The 15,292-nt window shown below is 44.4% G+C and overlaps 1 long non-coding RNA gene across 1 annotated transcript in view; it reads right to left on the reverse strand.

Annotated features, from left to right (window-relative positions):
• Nucleotides 1-9,434, reverse strand: part of LOC140206199 (uncharacterized) — a 22,214-nt gene extending 12,780 nt beyond the window's left edge. The window contains exons 1-3 of the long non-coding RNA XR_011888089.1: nucleotides 9,316-9,434; nucleotides 6,944-6,968; nucleotides 314-367 (exon numbers count right to left, since the gene is read on the reverse strand). This is a non-coding gene — a long non-coding RNA (uncharacterized lncRNA). The remainder of the gene's footprint in view (nucleotides 1-313; nucleotides 368-6,943; nucleotides 6,969-9,315) is intronic.
• Between the last annotated feature and the right edge of the window lie 5,858 nt (nucleotides 9,435-15,292).

The following is a 15,292-nucleotide window of genomic DNA, read 5'->3' on the forward strand; positions in this document are numbered from 1 at the left end:
GGAACGATCCAGTCCAGCTTGTGTTTTTCCCATGGACCAAGATAATGAAAAGAGTGTCATTTCGAGGTTTAAGGCATTTTAGATCTTGTTATTAGGTTTTACTTAACCATTTGGGAATTGATTATGTTTTGAGGCTTAGCTATTAGGCTAAATCTCAAAGCAAGAAGAAAAAAAAACATTATAAGTGAACTTTGTTGCACGTTTTATGAATTGGCCAGGAAAAACATTATACAAACAACTTTTTCCCCTAATTCAAGGACACCAAATGACATGGATGTTGACTGTAAGAAGCATCATAGTAGCAACCACTTACGATGCCTAGTTCGTTAGGAAACACATCTTCAAGTTTCTGCTTGAGGCTATTAAACTAGAAAAGAAAGAAAAAAAGACGGGTCATAAACAGCAGAAACAGAAAAAGTAATTACCTTTCACCCAATTACATCTCAGCGTAATACAAAAAAAGTTACATTTGTCCTTTAATACCATACATTAAGTTCTATTAGGCTATCTTCAGGCACCACCCAACAGGAACTACCACATGGAAATAAAAATCAAGTTTAATACTACCAGCATATGTTATCAAAATACACACATACATACACACAAACCCCATGTCTAGTCTCATCCACTTATTGTTGCTCCAGTGGCCAATTTCTCACCAGATTGTCCTGGTTCCCCAAACTTTGGCGTGGACCTTGTTAATCCAGGCTGCATGACTCTTCTGTTCTTGTCACTCTCACCTGGAGGTTTTCATGGGCACGTAAGCCAGATCATCTCAGAGCAGATATGGGTACAGGTTCAAGAATGGGATGACCTCATCAGCCACCTCCTGTATATGGATGACATCACGTTGTATGCAGAAATGAAAGCTATTGACTCACTAATCCACCTGACAAGGGTGTACAGCAGAGACATCAGGGTGTCATTTGAACTGGAAAAGTGCAGCTGGATGGTAGTGAAAAGAGGCAAACTCATCAGGACTGAAAGAGTCGAGTTACCTGAAGGCCACATTATCAGATGTACAGGACATCTATACATACCTGGGGATCCAGCAGGCGCATGGAAGCCACAATGAGGACACAAGGAAGGCTGCAACATCTAAGTACCTCCCAAGAGTGAGACAGGTCCTAAAAAGCCAGCTGAATGGGAAGAACAAGATCAGAGCCATCAACACATTCGCCCTACCAGTCATCAGATACCCAGCCACAATAGTGCAGTGGCCGAGGAATGAACTGGAAGCTGCTGACATCAAGACCCGGAAATTACTAGCAATAAATGGAGGATTTCATCCAAAGTCCAATGTCGAGTGACTATACACCCATCAGAATAAAGGAGGATGAGGACTTGGAAGTGTCAAGGCCACAGTCCTGGAAGAAATGTAAAACATCAGGAAAATGGCCCCCCCCCCCCTCCAAGGATGACCTGCTAGGAGAATACCTCAGATAGCAGGCAGTGGATATGGAAATGGAAGTGAGTGAAACTGTGAGAGGATCAGAGGCCATGGCAGGACAATACACTGCATGGGATGTCCCACCACCAGATATCAGAGGCGGCTGACATAAGAAAACCCTACTAGTGGCTGGAAATGGCAGGGCTGAGGAACAGCAGAAGTGCTGCTCATGGCTGCACCAGAACAGGTGCTGAGCAGTAAAAGCAGGGGTCTATCACACCAGACAAGACCCAGGATGCAGACTGTGCAAAGGATCAGCTGAAACCATCTTGCACATAGTAGCAGGGTACAAGATACAGGCAGGGACAGACACACTGAACGGCACAACCAAGTTGTAGGAATCGTGTACAGGAACATCTGCACTGACAATGGATTGGACACTCCCAAGTCGAAATGGGAAACACCCGAGAAGGTCGTGGAGAATGACAGAGCCACGATCCTGTGGGGCTTCCAAATACAGACTGACAAGCAGTTACTGGCCAACCAACCAGACAAGGAACAAGAAGAAAGCAGTAGTAATGGACACGTCAATCCCAAATGACAGTAACATCAGGAAGAAAGAACAAGAAGCTGGAGAAATATCAGGGCTTGAAAGAGAAGATGGAAAGGGTACAGAAAGTTAAAGCCAGAGTAATCCCGATAGTGATAGGAGCACCTTGGGCTATTACATCTGGACTGGGAGAGCAGCTCTAACAAATCCTGGGAACAACACCTGAGATCCAGGTCCAGAAAAACACACCACTGGGAACAGCAAGCATACTGCACTGAACCCTGAAGCTCCCAGGCCTCTGGTAGGGAAAATACACAATCACACCACCCATAAGGGGCAAGAAAAAAAAAACAAATCAAGTTGTTAAACTAAATTAGTGCAAAAACAGAACTAAGGAAAGTAGTGAGATAGTGTTCAAAGTTTCAATGGCCAGTCAGAAATCAGATGGCAGAGGGAAAGAAAAAGAAAACGAACTTCAGGATGTATATTGTATACATTTGTCTGAATTAAATGTACATATTGAAAGAAGTGTTCCTGAATCACTGAGTGTGTGCCTTCAGGTTTCTGTACCCCCTTCCTGATGAGTGTTTTAGTAACTTCATAGATGCATCAGTAGGTTGGGAACAGGGATGAATCCCTGAATACCTACTCTTGTATTAGAATATTCTACTATTAAATTGTCATGATGTGCATAAACCACTTAGATAGAACATAGAATAGTACAGCACAGTACAGGCCCTTCATCCCACAAACTTGTATTGCATGCTGCAGGGGCAACTGCAATGATGCAATACTGGACCCACCAGATTCGGAGAAGCAAGTCTGAGAATCGGAGCGGGAGTGCGGCGGGAGCCATTTTGATTTTTTTCTTCTCATCATCGGAGTTAAGAGAGGCGGGACTGCATAGGCGCGTGACGTCGGGCAGTGAAGCGCGGAAGATTTAAAACGAACACAGCTGTATACAGCGGGCAGCATGTTTTGCGGGTTGCGGAGTGAGCTGGGAGTAGAGTGAAGGCTTAAGGGCTTTGGCTCAACGGGCTGAGGTGGAAACGGGCGAGGTAAAGTAGGTTTGGTTTTCAATTTTCCCTGTTATTTGAGGAAAGGGGGGGGGGGGAAGTATGAGTGTGAGGGCAGCTTGCTGTTCTTGGTGTCAGATGTGGGAGGTCCTGGAGTCTCCTAGCCTCCCGGACGTACACATCTGCGCCAGGTGCGCCGAGATGCAGCTCCTAAGGGACTGTGTTAGGGGACTGGAGCTGCAGCTTGATGACCTTCATCTGGTCAAGGAGAGTGAGGAGTTGATAGAGAGGAGTTACAGGTAGGTGGTCACACCGGGGCCACGGGAGGCAGACAAGTGGGTCACGGTTAGGAGGGGGAAGGGGAAGAGTCAGGTAATAGAGAGTACCCTGGTGGCTGTGCCCCTTGCCAATAGGTAATCCTGTTCGAGTACTGTTGGGAGGAACAGCTTACCTGGGGGAAGCAACAGTGGCCGTGCCTCCGGCTCAGAGTCCGGCCCTGTAGCTCAGAAGGATAGGGAAAGAAAGAGGAGGGCAGTAGTAATAGGGGACTCAATAGTTAGGGGGTCAAATAGGCGATTCTGTGGATGCAGTCAGGAGACCCGGATGGTAATTTGCCTCCCTGGTGCCAGGGTCTGGGATGTTTCTGATCGCGTCCAAGATATTCTGAAGTAGGAGGGCGAGGAGCCAGAGGTCGTGGTACATATGGGTAGCAATGACATAGGTAGGAAAAGGGAAGAGGTCCTGAAAGGAGAATATAGGGAGTGAGGAAGGGAGTTGAGAAGAAGGACCGCAAAGGTAGTGATCTCGGGATTACTGCCTGTGCCATGCGACAGTGAGAGTAGGAATGGAATGAGGTGGAGGATAAATGTGTTACTGAGGGATTAGCGCAGGGGGCAGGGATTCAAGTTTCTGGATTATTGGGACCTCTTTTGGCGCAGGTGTGACCTGTACAAAAAGGACGGGTTGCACTTGAATCCTAGGGGGACCAATATCCTGCGGGGAGATTTGCGAAGGCTACTGAGGAGACTTTAAACTAGAATGGTTGGGGGTGGGAATCAAATTGAAGAGACTAGGAGAGAGGAGGTTAGTCCACAAATAGAGAAAGCTAGTAGACAGTATGTGAAGGAGGATAGTTAGGGGACAGAGAACAGGAGCGCTCAGACCGAAGATGTAGGGGAGAAGGAAGAAAAAGATAACAAAGTTGTTTGCTCCATTAGGGATGACCAGAGAGTAAGAGGTGGAGAGTTTCTTAAATGCATCTATTTTAATGCTAGGAGCATTGTAAGAAAGGTGGATGAGCTTAGAGCATGGATTGATACCTGGAAATATGATGTTGTAGCTATTAGTGAAACATGGTTGCAGGAGGGGTTTGATTGGCAACTAAATATTCCTGGGTTTCGTTGCTTCAGGTGTGATAGAATCGGAGGAGCAAGAGGGGGAGGTGTTGCGTTGCTTGTCAGAGAAAATATTACAGCGGTGCTCTGGCAGGATAGATTAGAGGACTCGTCTAGGGAGGTTATTTGGGTGGAATTGAGGAATGGGAAAGATGTAGTAATGCTTATAGGGGTGTATTATAGACCACCTGATGGGGAGCGAGAATTGGAGGAGCAAATTTGTAAGGAGATAGCTGATATTTGTAGTAAGCACAAGGTTGTGATTGTGGGAGATTTTAATTTTCCACACATAGACTGGGAATCCCATTCTGTAAAAGAGCTGGATGGTTTGGAGTTTGTAAAATGTGTGCAAGATGGTTTTTTGCAGCAATACATAGAGGTACCAACTAGAGAAGGGGCAGTGTTGGATCTCCTGTTAGGGAATGAGACAGGGCAGGTGACAGAGGTATGTGTTGGGGAGCATTTCGGGTCCAGTGATCACAATACCGTTAGATTCAATATAATTATGGAGAAGGATAGGACTGGACCCAGGGTTGAGATTTTTGATTGGAGGAAGGCTAACTTTAAGGAGATGCAAAAGGATTTAGAAGGAGTGGATTGGGACAATTTGTTTTATGGGAAGGATGTAATAGAGAAATGGAGGTAATTTAAAGGTGAAATTTTGAGGGTACAGAATCTTTATGTTCCTGTTAGGTTGAAAGGAAAGGTTAAAAGTTTGAGAGAGCCATGGTTTTCAAGTGATATTGGAAATTTGGTTCGGAAAAAGAGAGAGACCTACAATAAATATAGGCAGCTTGGAGTAAATGAGGTGTTCGAGGAATATTAAGAATGTAAAAAGAATCTTAAGAAAGAAATTAGAAAAGCTAAAAGAAGATATGAGGTTGCTTTGGCAAGTAAGGTGAAAATAAATCCAAAGGGTTTCTACAATTATATTAATAGCAAAAGGATAGTGAAGGATAAAATTGAGGGGGGACTTGATAGAGGTATTTAAAATTATGAAAGGGATAGATAGAGTTGATGTGGATAGGATTTTTCTATTGAGAGTTGGGGAGATTCAAACAAGAGGACATGAGTTGAGAGTTAAAGGGCAAAAGTTTAGGGGTAACATGAGGGGGAACTTTACTCAGAGAGTGGTAGCTGTGTGGAACGAGCTTCCAGCAGAAGTGGTTGAGGAAGGTTCGATGTTGTCATTTAAAGTTAAATTGGATAGCTCTATGGACAGGAAAGGAATGGAGGGTTATGGGCTGAGTGCAGGTCGGTGGGACTAGGTGAAAGTAAGAGTTCGGCATGGACTAGAAGGGCTGAGATGGCTTGTTTCTGTGCTGTAATTGTTATATGGTTATTAAATGACAAAAATCCAGGCCAGCATGCCAGTATTGTTTGCTCAGAGATGCTGTCCTTTGGATGAGACTCTCTGCTGCTTCTTCTCAAGGGACCCCAGGCCAAGTCCCTGTAGCAATAACAGCAAAGAGCTCTTCCTGGTATCCTTGGGCCATAGCTTCTGTAGAAGCACGCTACAAATTGATTGTCACATTTCTAAATGTACCACAATGATGAACACTAGCAAAACATTTCATTGTCGGACTGGGGTTTAAAATTATTATTTTTCTTGTAATTTAACTTTGCTATGCATATATTTTATAAGCACTACCTCACTATTTGATTTCTTTTTTTTTTACACTACTTATTTAACTATTTAATAAACTTACTTCATTCAGTTTTTCTTCTCACTACTATTATGTATTGCATTGCACCGCTGCCACAATTACAATAAATTTCATGACATATGCTGGTGGTATTAAACCCAATTCTGACAGTCACCTATATGCAATTGCTCAGTGAATTTTCCGGCAATTACAGTACAGTTACTTCTAGAAACTTCTTAAATTCTAGTAGCAGGTGTCGCACTGCTTCGACCTGGCCATTTTATTGGTTAATTCTTATCACTGGAATTTTGTTATCACTGGTCTGGTACAAGACTGCTTTTCCCTTTTTCTTTGTTCTCTGAGCTCCTCCCATTTGCTTTCCGCTCTTGTAATATTTAATGAAATGGCTGTAAGCAGTAAGTTGTATTGCCTCATTCTTTGACTTCCAAAGGACCTTTAACAAATATAACATAGAAGAGTACAGTACAGGAACAGGCCATTTGGCCCACAATATTGTGCTGAACCAGCTAAAAAGCAGATCAAAAACACCTAAATACTATTCCCTCCTCCCTACACCATGTCTATATCCCTCCATCTTCCTCACATCCATGTGCCCGTCTCTTAAAAACCGCTAATGTATTTGCCTCTACCACCATACCGGGCAGCACATTCCAGGCATCCACCACTCTCTGAGTGAAAAACTTTACCCTCTCACCTTCAATGCATGCCCTCTGGTATTTGTCAGTTCAACCCTGGGAAACGGATACTTTGTCTAGTCTACCTACACCTCTTATAAACCCCCATCAGATCTCTCCTCAGCCTATGACGCTCCAGAGAAAACAACCCCAGTTTATCTAGCCTCTCCAGATAGTATATACATCTAAATATCTGCCTGGTTTAGACTCTGGAGTGAAAAGAACAATATTAATGCAACCATTTTTGCTTACCCGGCTCCGGTAACCTCAGGAAGAACTAAAGGTAAAAGAAAAAGGGGATTAGTACATTTAATAAATTAGTACTTGACACTTCACTACAGCATCACACCATCAAATTATCTTTGGTTCCCTAGCACTGTTGCTTCAGAGGGCAGGATGGCAACGTAGTGGTTAGCACAGCGCTTTATAGTAAAGGCTACCCGAGTTCAATTCCTGCAGCTGTCTGCAGGGAGTTTGTACGTTCTCCTGGTGACCGTGTGGGTCTCCTCCCACAGTCCAAGATGTACCGGTCAGTAGGTTAATTGGTCACTGTAAATTGTCCCGTAATTAGGCTAGGATTAAATCGAGGGATTGCTCAAAGGGCTGGAGGAGCCTATTCCAAGCTGTATCGCTATAGATAGGAGACTGACCATTCAACACTTCACTCGGTCATGCCATGTTAGAAATAAACTCATCAAAGTGAAAGCAAAGTTTATTTTTAGAAATACAGCTGGGAACAGATTCTTCCAGATCAATGGGCAGCGCCGCCCAGCAACCCATCCATTTAACCCTAGTCTAATCACTGGACAATTTAGAGTGACCAATTAACCTACCTTTAGAATGTGGGAGGAAACCAGCGGACTCAGGAAGGACGTACAGACGGCCTCGGAATTGAACTCCGACGCCCCCTGAGCTGTAATAGCGTCGCTTTAACCGCTACGCGCCCATGGTGCCCCATATTATGAGCAAACTCTTTAAAGTTTCAAATCCCAATATAAACGTGCAAGCAATGATGCAGAAACTGAAGGCCACAGAATACGTTCCGATTCAATACAGTTCTCTAAAACTACTGTATATGTAGAGTCTTTATTTTCGTTATTGTTGTTGTGCTGTGAAGGTTACGATCAACTCGGTAACGCTTGTTGATGGCATACTGTACTGCCGCACTGGGAAACTCGAATTAGTTCATAATTACTTAAACCTTCTCTCAACACAACAAAACAGAATTGACCTCCCCGAGAAAGAGAAGACAGTTCCCAAAGAAACGCCTTGAACTATTGAAAGATTGTCCTCCTTAAATCAATTCTGAAGTCACTGCCTTTGCTTGAGAAAGGTAGTAATGGGGGGAGAAAGGACCCGCGTCAATTGAAATATGGCGTTGTCACAAAGTATCCAGCCTGGCTGCATTTTATGTGTACAACAAACACAAGAGATTCTGCAGATGCTGGAAATCCTGAGCAACACACACACAATGCTAGAGGAACTCAGCCGTCAGGCAGCATCTATGAAGGAGAATAAACAGTTGACGTTTCGGGCTGAGACCGCTTTGAGCTGCTGAGTTCCTTCAGCCTTCTGTGTGTCTTGCTTTGCATTTTATGTTGACTTCTGACGAAAACATTCTGATGAAAACAGTAATTTAACTAAGGGGGGGGGGCATCACCGGAAGGTCCAGAAATCGATGATCGTGCCATTAGGTCGGAAGCAACCCAACCAGAAGGAAAACGTGTTGCTCCTCCAAGGTGTGGCCTCATTGCGACAATAAAGGACAGGCATGTCAGAATGGGAATAGGAAGTGGAATTAAAATGGGTGGCCACTGGACGGAGTGTAGATGTTCAGCGAAGCGGTCTCCTAACCTACTTTCCGTCTGGGTAGCCTCCAACCTGACGGCATGAACATCGATTTCTCGAACTTCCGGTATGCCCCCCCCCCCACACCTTCACCATTCCTCTTTTCCCTCTCTCACCGTATCTTCTCACCTCCCTCTGGTACACCTCCCCTTCTCTTTTTCCATAGTCTTCTACCCTCTCCTATCAGATTCCCGTTCTTCAGCCCTGTATCTCTTTCACCAACTTCCCGGCTCTTGACTTCACCCCTCCCGGTTCCACCTATCGCCTTGTGTTTCTTCCTTCCTCCCCCCACCTTCTAACACACATCTTTTTTCCCCCCTCTTGTCCTGATGAAGGATCTCGGCCCGAAACGTCGACTGTACTCTTGTCCATAGATGCTGAATTCCTCCAGCATTTTGTGTGTGTTGCGCGTTGTGTAACAGCACTGTATCACAAATGTTAACTCAAATACAAACGCACTCTTCGCGTAAACAACGCAGTTCATTGGATTCCGAGCTATCCAAAGCTTTCCAAGGTTCATTCAACCACAACCAGTGAAATATACCCCCACTAAAATAGAATGCGTCCAGCCGAAGGAACCTGGCAGCAAACTGACCAGGAGTTTACAAGAAATAAAAAGAGGCGTTCTAAATCTATAAAGACATAAGAAACGCAGGAAAAAAAAGCCGATAGAATTGGGATTTGGGGGTCTGCGGTGCTGGGATGAAGAACTCCTGGACTTAGTGATGACTTGAGGAGTGGGGGAAGAATATTACACTGCGCCATTAAGATCTTACCAGTACGATACTTCAATCTGGAGAACCATGTTTGCGGCAGCGTAGCGCTGCGACCGCCCTCTGCGAATTACGAGCTGATCTGGGTAGCTCTGCAACCAGCACCAAACTAACCTAAAAACTGAACGTTTCAACATCATAAATAACAGCGAGCGGCCCGATGGGAAGGGGGAGGGAGAGAAAGAAAAAGGCGCAGTTGGGTGTTCCCATCTCCCTGAAAACCATATTTCTACCTCCAGACAATACAATCTCCCAAACTTAACTTGAATGCTTTTAAATACAATCGAACGCTGTAATTGTTTTTTTAATTATCAGACTGATTTTTATAGCGTATGTTATTGCATCTGTTCACCCCTCCATTCGTGACTGGTACAGTCCTAGTTAAGAATTGCAACAGCGGACTTCAGATACGAAAGGATCTGGTGTCGTTCACCGGCGTGCTATCAAGCAAGTGTGTACATTGAGAAAGAAGGGCAGAAAACACGCCAATACAGTCCACTCTGTCCAGTTGCTAACACCTGATAGACTATATGCAATGCCATAATGAGAGACGATAGGGCTGTCCACATTATCTAAAGTTTAAAGTATATTTCATTATCAAAAGACATACAATTCACCAGAATCAGGTTTAATATCACCGGCTTACGTTGCGACAGTTGTACGATGCAACAGAGGGAGAAAAAAAAAACCGGGAATTGCAGTGAGTATATATATATATTATATATAAAATAGTTGAATTAAGTAAGTAGTGCAAGAAAGGAAATAATATAGTGAGGTTTTAAAAACGCAAACACGGCCGGTGCTCCCGATGTGGCCTTCTATGCATTGGCGAGACCCGATGCAGACTGGGAGATCGTTTTGCTGAACACCTACACTCTGTCCGCCAGAGAAAGCAGGATCTCCCAGTGGCCACACATTTAATTCCACATCCCATTCCCATTCTGATATGTCTATCCACGGCCTCCTCTATTGTAAAGATGAAGCCACACTCAGGTTGGAGGAACAACACCTTATATTCCGTCTGGGTAGCCTCCAACCTGATGGCATGAACATTGACTTCTCTAACTTTTCCCACCTCCCCCTCATACCCCATCCTTTATTTATTTATATACACACATTCTTTTTCTCTCTCTCTTTTTTCTCCCTCTGTCCCCTTCACTATACCCCTTGCCCATCCCCTGGGTTCCCCTCCCCCTTTACCTTCTCCCTGGGCCTCCTGTCCCATGATCCTCTCATATCCCTTTTGCCAATCACCTGTCCAGCTCTTGGCTCCATCCCTCCCCCTCCTGTCTTCTCCCATCATTTCGGATCTCCCCCTCCCCCTCCCAATTTCAAATCTCTTACTAGCTCTTCCTTCAGTTAGTCCTGACGAAGGGTCTCGGCCCGAAACATCGACTGTACCTCTTCCTAGAGATGCTGCCTGGCCTGCTGCATTCACCAGCAACTTTGATGTGTGTTGCTTGAATATAGTGAGGTGGCGTTCATGGGTTCAATGTCTATTCAGAAATCAGATGGCAGAGGGGGAAGAAGTTGTTCCTGTACCTCCTCCCTGATGGTAATAGTGAAAATCGCGCATGTCCTGAGTGATGGGGGTCCTTAATAATGGACACCATCTTTTTGAGGCATTGTTCTTTGAAGATGACCTGGATATTACCGAGGCTAGTGCTTGTGATGGAGCTGTGTTTATCACAACTCTTGGCAGCTTACCTTGATCCTGTGCAACTCTCCCCCCCACCCCCAATACCAGGTGGTGATGCTGCCAGTTAGAATGCTCTTCACGGTACATCTGTAGAAATTTGCGAGTGTTTACATGTACCATAGACAACCCTGAGATTCATTTTCCTGCAGGCATACTCAGCAAATCTATAGAGTAGTGACTGTAAACAGGATCAATGAAAGATCAACCAGAATGCAGAAGATAACAAACCGTGCAAATGCCAATATAAATCAATACCGAAAATGTAAGATGAAGAGTCCTTAAAGTGAGATCATTGGTTGTGGGAACATCTCAATGGATGGGCAAGTGAGTGTAGTTATCTTCTTTGTTCAAGAGCCTGATGCCTGAGGGGTACTTGAACCCAGTGATGTGAGTCCAGAGGCTCTTGTACCTTCTACCTGATGGCAGCAGCAAGAAGAGAGCATGACCTGTATGGTGGGGATCTCTGATGATGGATGCTGCTTTCCTATGACTGTGTTTCATGTAGATGTGGTCAATGGTTGGGAGGACTTTACCCGTGATGCACAGGGCCCAATCCACTACTTTTGTAGGATTTTCTGTTCAAAGCCACTAATGTTTCCATACCAGGCCATGCTGCAGCCAGTCAACACACTGTCCATCATACAACGAGATGAATAGATGCCTATATATACAAGTATCAAAGACTGTGGGATCACTGTCCCCTTATGTCCATTAACCTGGACCCAAAGCACCTATGCAACAGAAAAGATGTTGCAGGAAAATCTATGTTGAAGATCTTGCAGACCCTGCAAAGGTAGCGTTTCTCAGACAAGGCCTGACAGATAACTGTCCAAGAGTCTGCATTGTCCTGACGCCTGCCATAATTGATACCTGTGAAGAGACTTTTGATTCATCTACCAGCAAGAACTGCAAATGGTCTCCTGAGAATGGCCAGGAGGTGGTAGTTCATTGCAGAGATAAGATATTTCTGGATTGGAAACTCTACTATGCTGAAAGGGGCAATAAAATCAGTTGTATGGGGGGGCACTTTGCAACCGGGGTGCTGCACTTTCAGAAGAGCAGAACTGGGGGAGCTCTGCACCACCAGAGGGACAGTACTAAGTGTTAGAACACATACTGGAGTTAGGGTATGTAGCAAATATTAAGTTCAAAAGCAGCCACTCTTCAGATTTGGATGTGGATTGCAGATTGAATTTAAAACAGCTCAGAATAATGGGCTTCCTGGAGCTGCAGGTTGGGCTCAATCACAAACAAAGAAACATTCCACTTGGACCGCATCTGCATGAATGCAGCCTAGAGTTAATGGGTGTTAACATTTGTTTTGGGTGTCTGGAGTGTGGGTGTGAAGAAGGAGGTGTGTGGAAAACTATATGTAATTCAAAGGAAGCATTGTAGATACCTTGTAACTATGGAATTGTCCTGCTGTTGTTAACTTTGATCTTTAGCATATAACATGTCATATAATATTGGGTCAGATTGGCCTCTTCTTCCAAGAGTGCTCAATATCATGCCTGTTCCTGGTTTTTGCTGAATAAAACACTTCTATATCCACTAGCTTCAGTATCTCATCCAGTGACTTGTTCACAGTTACAACAATTAAGAACTGCTGCAGAGTTAGAGGGACAGTATTGAGGAAGGACTGCATTGTTGGAGGGACAGTGCTGAAGCAGTACAATACTGTACACACAGATGAACATCTCACTGACTCTCATAGATGTTGTCTGAATGAGGAATGAGGGAAAAATTGCTCAAATTGTACCAAATAAATTGAAGTTTTTTTTTCTTTTAACTTCTTGCTTGTGTGCACTGAGGAATTTAAACATTTAGCATACAAGTAAAGTACACAAATTATGTCTCCTCAACATTTTTAATAATAAATAGCAGGCTCAATGCTCTTGTTTGTACATTCATGCTCTGTGCATGAACGTTGCTCCTTGAATTTATTCATCTGTTGCAGTGGAATCTCTTCTATCTAAGCAGGTGGGTGCTGTCCAACAAACTCACATGGAAGGTGGCATCTCCAGCGTTTCTATAGTCTCCACGTGACCATGTGGGTTTCCTCTCACAGTCTAAAGATGGACTGTTCAGTAGTTAATTGGTCATTGTAAACAATCCTGTGATTGGGCTGTTGCTGGGTGGCGTGGCTCGAGGGGCTGAAAGGGGCTACATGGGGCTGTATCTCAATACATAAATCAATTCATTCATAGAGTCTTCAACAGTGCAGAATGGCTACAGAATACGTGGAGAGGTGAAATGCTGGGGAGACTCAGCAGGTCAGGCAGCATCTATGGAGATGAATAAACAGTCAGAGGTCCTTTTTCAGGACAAGTGGAGAGGTGAAGTTCAATGTTCAAAGTAAATTTATTATCAAAGTACTCATGAGTCACCATAAAGCACCCTGTGACTCATTTTCATGCCACCGTAGAAGAAAGTAATACAATAGACTCAATGCAAATTTACACACAAACACCAACAAGCAACTGTCGTGACCCATGCAGCCAGGTCTTCGAATATACAGAAACAAACCACAACTAATTCAGAGTGGATCAAATTATAGACACATTGTATTATTTTATTTGCAAGGGAAACTACCTCCGCATATTATTATTGGAGAATAGCTTCAATCTTATTGCTCAAACAGACCATTTATATATGCTTTTTACAGAGATAGTGAGGTGAGGGCCTACATCATTCAGAGATGACCACACACATTGCATCCCAGCTGTCTAGATAAGAAAGCCTGGGCAGTAGGATATGGAGAGCAAGCTGTTGCTCATATAGCAATCTCCCCTTCTCCACACATCTGTTGAACCCAAAAGAATGGCAGCTATCAATAGAGTTTGGTATCAGGAGCATTGCAGGATTTGTCAGTCAGCATTGAACTCAATGTAGGAGTGCCTTAGGGATTCCAGCTCTGGACCTAAGGCTCCTTCTTGATGTTAGTACATAAGATGTTAAGAACATGAGGAAACTAGAAGCAGTGTTAGGCATCTCAGCACCTTGAGTTGCCCCTCCAATCAATATGATCATTGTCAGTCTGCCTCAGGGCTCACATCTTTCTCTGTGCTGGTTCCCCATAAGCCTCCAGTTCCTTGATGTTTCAAAAATCTAACCACTTTTTTAAATACCTCCAATGATCTAGCCTTCACAGCCCCCTGGAGTTGAGAGTTCCAGAGATTCACCACCTGTTGCAATAAGCGAATGAAGCAAACCCAAGTGCAGGGCACAGGCACGGAGATTCAGTTAGGATGCTTACGCAGACATGAACATTGAACAGCAAACAGCAAACAGGAGAGATCTGGACACGGAGCCTTGGCACAGAGAGACGGAGTTTCATAGGTAAACCTGGAAACTGCAGCAAAACCTAGCGGCCAGGAAATGTTAATCACCACACAGGCAAAACCAACGATCTGGCGACCAGTGGTTGAAACACCGGGGTTCATATGCTGCAGGCCTTGATGGAAACCAGGTGTGCCGTCATCAAAGAGAATTAGAAGCAAATGGGAAATTAACAGTCGGAACCGTGGCACAATCAAAGGAAATTAGGAGAAAGATAGGGAATTAACATAGAACATAAAACAGTACAGCACAATACAGGCCCTTTGGCCCACAATGTTGTGCTGACCCTTAAACCCTGCCTCCCATATAACCCCCCCCACCTTAAATTCCTCCATATACCTGTCTAGTAGTCTCTTAAACTTCACTAGTGTATCTGCCTCCACCACTGACTCAGGCAGTGCATTCCACGCACCAACCACTCTCTGAGTGAAAAACCTTCCTCTAATATCCCCCTTGAACTTCCCACTGCTTACCTTAAAGCCATGTCCTCTTGTATTGAGCAGTGGCGCCCTGGGAAAGAGGCACTGGCTGTCCACTCTATCTATTCCTCTTATTATCTTGTACACCTCTATCATGTCTCCTCTCATCCTCCATCTCTCCAGAGAGTAAAGCCCTAGCTCCCTTAATCTCTGATCATAATGCATACTCTCTAAACCAGGCAGCATCCTGGTAAATCTCCTCTGTACCCTTTCCAATGCTTCCACATCCTTCCTATAGTGAGGCAACCAGAAATGGACACAGTACTCCAAGTGTGGCCTAACCAGAGTTTTATAGAGCTGCATCAGTACCCCATGACTCTTAAACTCTATCCCTCGACTTATGAAAGCTAACACTCCATAAGCTTTCTTAACTACCCTATCTACCTGTGAGACAACTTTCAGGGATCTGTGGACATGTACCCCCAGATCCCTCTGCTCCTCCACACTTCCAAGTACCCTGTCA

Source organism: Mobula birostris, chromosome 12 (genome assembly GCF_030028105.1).
Source record: "Mobula birostris isolate sMobBir1 chromosome 12, sMobBir1.hap1, whole genome shotgun sequence".
NCBI classification, from domain to species: Eukaryota; Metazoa; Chordata; class Chondrichthyes; order Myliobatiformes; family Myliobatidae; genus Mobula; species Mobula birostris.